This window comes from Ammospiza nelsoni, chromosome Z, assembly GCF_027579445.1.
Source record: "Ammospiza nelsoni isolate bAmmNel1 chromosome Z, bAmmNel1.pri, whole genome shotgun sequence".
NCBI classification, from domain to species: Eukaryota; Metazoa; Chordata; class Aves; order Passeriformes; family Passerellidae; genus Ammospiza; species Ammospiza nelsoni.
In genome coordinates, this window is record NC_080669.1 from 15,635,849 (window position 1) to 15,641,162 (window position 5,314).

The following is a 5,314-nucleotide window of genomic DNA, read 5'->3' on the forward strand; positions in this document are numbered from 1 at the left end:
AGTGCTACTTTTCAGTGACGTAGCGATCTGAAAATCATTTGTAATGATTTTCATTGGTGAGTTCGTTCATTCGAATGAGCCAATCAGTGAGCACCACTCGAGTGCTACGTCACATCCAGTGATGTAGGAGATGTGACCCAGAAGCGGAAGTGACGAATGAGCCGATCAGTGACAAAGAGATCTGAACAATCATTTGTAATGATTTTTATTGGTGAATTCATTCACTCAAATGAGCCAATCAGTGAGTGCCACGCAAACGCTACATCACGTCTGGTGACGTCAGATCCCTATGTCACTTCCACTTACGTGTCACACCTCCGACGTCACATTATTTGTGAGTTAGTTCATTCAAATGAGCCAATCAGCAAGTGCCACACAAGCACTACATCACGTCTGGTGACGTAGGAGGTGTGAACCCTAAGTGGGAGTGATGTAGGGATCTAAGCACTGTTATGTACCTTGCATTTCTTTATCTGCAAAGAGGATCCTGAATGATATGGATTCCTCTTCTTGAAACTAGAGCTGGGAAAAGACTTGTCATGAAAAGCAGATTTCATATTTGCTATAAAGGATTACTGCTATTCACAGGATCCAGTTTCTTTTAGCCCTTTTGACACTGATAACAAAATATAGATATATGTGTACTGCAGATGGAAATTTACAGAGAAGCAATTGAGGTCTTTGAAGTCTGCTCAAATATTGTGCTAGCAACTGAAAAGAAAAAATCATTCCTCTATAGAAACTTCCTTTTGTGGAGGGAGAAGGGACAGATAGCTGGTAGAAGCTCACAATAATGTATAGGAAAGGGTGATGTTTCTTGGTAACATCACCCAAATCAGTTTTCCTTCTCCCCAGTTCCATGGTTCATTGAGTCAATGAACCATAGAAAAGAGAGGAAATCTGATTTCTTAGATGCAAATAATTCTTTCTCCAATGTGTAAAAAGATGCAAATGTTTTCTTATTCTTTGGCACAAGACTCTTTCATTTCTCTGAATGAGCTTGCTTTAATACTTTGCTCTCCTTGACAGAAGCTTCAGTTTTCTCTCCCGGAGGCTGGTTACGTTGCCAAGAGAGGGCAGCAAACAAGCACAGAAACTGCATGCCTGGCCCTATATTAGGTCACATGGGAATATAAGGAATCATTGGGACGGGAGATCTGTGCCTTACTATAATTACTGCCAGCTGCACTTAACCTGCTGTTATTTTGCTTTTACTGCAAAAGCAAACCTCTGAATTTCATTTTTTTTTCTTTCTGTTTTCTTTCAAATAAAATAAATAAGCCCAAACTTCTGTGAAACACTTGAAAATAAATCCTGTGCCATGGAGAGCATGGCTGGACAAACAGCACACACTGCTTGGGGAACGCTGTGTAGAAGGCATGAATCCCATATCTGCCTTTTCATGGTTTTGCAGAGGACTAAATGTGTGTAACAAAATGTACAGCTACACTATATCTTTGTTTCCATGTGTAATACATATCATTGTTCATGCTGTCAGCTGCCTACTCAGGCCTCATTACACATTACACAGGTTTTGATCTCCAACAGGCAGCACTTTCTTTCAAGTCCATCATTCTTTCAATATTCAGAGCCAACTCCTTCATGTGTACTGCTACACAAACAGATCACCACATAGCCTTAAGGACACGCTTATAATGGTATTTATTGAACTGATCTGGGCTGAACCTGCTTTATTAAAAAATAAAGTAACCTGATTTGTTTCAATACAGGTAATTATTTTTACCCCAAAAGGGCCTGCAGTGCTTTGACCTACAGTGCTTTGACCTGCAGTGCTTTGACCCTGTCTCTGGAGGCAGTTAGTTCTACTGCCCATATTTTTGAGATTACACTAAAACGTAACATTCTCAGCAGATTTTCACTTAATGAGAAAAATGTAATGGCCTGACATGTAAAATTGAGGTAGAAAGGGAAGGTCCATGTGGGCTTTGTGTTACTGCAGGACAAGCTGCTGTTGCTTTTTGAGGTTCTGCTTTTCTAAGGCCAAACATCATTGCTGGCTCTTTACCCATTAATTAGAAAACACCTGAAGTTCTACTGATAAAATGAAACTAAGGACTAGAGCACACTGCTCTAGCACAAGGCTAGAGTTGTGGGAAAACACAAAGTAGTGGATGAATCCTGCCACTTGTTCTGTACTTAGATTTGAACACATTAATGCCAGCTTAACCTTGTGTACGGAAAAAGAAAAGCCTTGGGTCAGACCAAGACCTAGTTTGGAAGACCTTGGCAGGCTTCTCAGAGCAGGAGGTGCTGAGAGAGCATCAACCCCACAGAAAGGTATGCAGACAATTCCAGACCCAGAAGGCCTCCTGTCAGAAATTTCTCTGGCTGGTGAAGGGGAAAAACAATGATCCCACCAGTGACCCTGCTGATTTCTCCTCAGCAGCATGAACTTGCATTTTAAGGGGAAAGAGATTGAAGGAGAGGAGGGGAAGGACAGAGAATGGGAGTGGTGGTGTTATGGCAGGCAAATACTCTTCCCTCTGTAGGTGCCACCACTCATACGTACATGACCTGATTCTGCCTTGCTTGTCCTCTGTAACGTGTGCAAGACACTGGAATCCAGATTAATTTAAAGGCCACTTCAGTTGTATAAATTCCCTGGAGGGTGTGAGCCTTGGCTGCACTTTCATCCTACAGCTAAATTGGTTTGGCAGCTGATGAAAGTGGCAGCGCCCCTTCTGCTCCACTCTCCCCTATGGGGTTTGCTCAGGTCTGCAAGCAGCCTTAGCAGAATTAAAAACTGCAGCTCCTCCAATGTCTTTGCAGAAAGGGAGCAGACTACTGTAAGTTCAGCTTGAACTGTGCAAACAATGATTAAAGAAATAAACAGGAACAAGATAGTGATAGAAAGGCTGGCAATTTGGTTTCTGCAGGTGGTGCACCTTGTATCAAACCCCTGTGAGCTGAGCATTGACTTCTTAATATTGTCAGCAGTTGAACTGACCCTCTGTCTAAGTGTCACTGATTTCAGTCGAGTGAGAGCACAGATCATACTGGGGATGGATAAGCTTACACCCTGCCATCTCTATGCCAACATCTTCAACGCAATACCTCCCTTTACATCACACAAACTACAAGAACAGCTCTGCCCCCCTGGACTTTCCTGCTGGTGGTGGCTGATGGGTCTTTGTGGTAAGTTCTTGTCCCTCTTGCAGGCCAGAGAGCTCAGCACTGAGTTCACCAGTGAAACAGTCTGGGAAATATGAATATCAGTTTTTCTTTCAGCATTTCTGCTTTCTTTCATTTCTGCATGTCTTTTATCCAGTCAAACAAGCTGGTTGTTTAAAGAAAAGCAAAGAATTCCTGTTTCCACAAAAACATTTTTATCACAGAATTACAGAATTGCAGAATATGCTGATTTGGAAGGGACCCACAAGGATCATCAAATCCAACTCCTGGCCCTGCATAATACCATCCCCAAGAATGACATCATGTGCCTGAGAGTGTTGTCCAATGCCTCTTGACCTCCGTCAGGCTGGTGCTGTACCCACTTCCCTGGGGAGCCTGTTCCAGCACGCAACCACTCTCTGGGTGAAGAACTTTTCCTGACATCCAACCTAAACCTTCCCTAATACAAATTCAGGCCATTTCCCCAGCTCCTGTCACTGTCACCACAGAGCAGAGATCAGTGCCTGCCCCTCCTCTTCCCCTCACAAGGAAGCTGTAACTGCAGTGAGGTCTCCCCTCAGTCTCCATCAGGCTGAACAGACCAAGTGACCTCAGCCACTCCTCACATGACTTCCTCTCAAGGTCCTTCACTATCCTCATGGCCTCCTTTGGACATTCTCTAACAGCTCAATGTCTTTTATTGCAGTGACCAAAACCACACATACTATGCAAGGTGAGGCCACTCCAGCGAAGAGCAGAGTGGGATTATGTGTGTGTCCTTTCTGTAATGGGCAGTAGTAAGTCCAGATATGACACTCTCAGCAGAGAGCAGCAGAAGGCTAATGACTTCAGTACAGGTCTGGGAGACTCCAAGCCAATTAACAAACTATGGGGCTTTTTTGCTGAGATTACAGACCCTCAAAGCAGCATTTCAGAAGTTTGCAGCAGTAATAAGACTATGGGTGTTTGCTCTAAGTTTGGGATTCTGTATGCTGGCGATGATGCAGATGGAGCCATCAACATTCAGAAACTGCTGCAGAATAAATTTTGTGCTAAATCTGGAATAATCTTTGCAGTGCCACCTTGTAATGAATCTGTCTTGGAAAACTTAGGTAATATTGTGAATAGCTCAGCATGGACTATTATGCTAACAACAAAATTTTCTGAATTAATCCCATTATGGTTTAAGTCCTTTACCTCCCTTGTCAATGCTTTTAACCATATAAATTATAACTCTTCTGAGGCCATTAAGCAGCCTGCTTACCCAGAAACATTTTTGTTTTGCAGGCTGTTAATGTACTGTAAGAGGATAGCCCTGACCTTGAAAAACAAGGGGAGAAAATTTTCCATGACTACATACAGGCAACAGTGATAGATACAGAGGGAGGAAAGATGAAACAGAAACTATAGCATTTGTCATGGTGGAAAACTGTTAAAGCAGACCATGTTTAGAATAAAGCAGAAGTGAAATTCATTGCTATTAATCATGAAGGAAGGTAAACCCTTGACAAAACTAATGATAAAGTTTGGTTAAGGCTTATTAATTAAGTACTGCTGAATGCTTGCCATTTACATAGGCACGCCTGTCACTGTGTCTGCTAAGAGGCACAAGTTGCTGCCAAACTGAAACCTTAGCTATGTACAGCTTTATCTTGTGAGCTCTGGCAGACATTACTGTTTTCCATTAACAATGTACAGCTTTTCACATCTTGTAGCTGAAACTGAAAAACATTAACAGAAGAGGAACTCTTGTCATCAGAATGAAATCAATGCTTTATAAAAGGCTTTCTATGAAATATCTTCAGCTTTGAGAATAGGCCTTTCAAGGATATTTTGGTTTTGTTATATTTGAAAGTTTTTTTCCTATAAAAAAGCATTTGCTGATGTGTTTTCTTATATTGAGAAACATTTTCTGGGATCATTCTGACTAAACCTTCTTTGTCACATTCTTTACAGGAAAATATTAGACAACAATTAAGTTGCAGAAAATAGTGAGAGAGACTCTATTCGTCTGCAATGCAAGTGTTTTGATCTGAGGCCAGAAAAGGAAAACAAGAGAAACAACATCCATTTTGTAGTATTTAGTAAAAATAATTCATGCTATTTATGTATAAAATATTGTCAAATCCAAGCTATATCTCTGACCACCCCAGCTGGGAGCACATTTTTATCCAATTAGTTC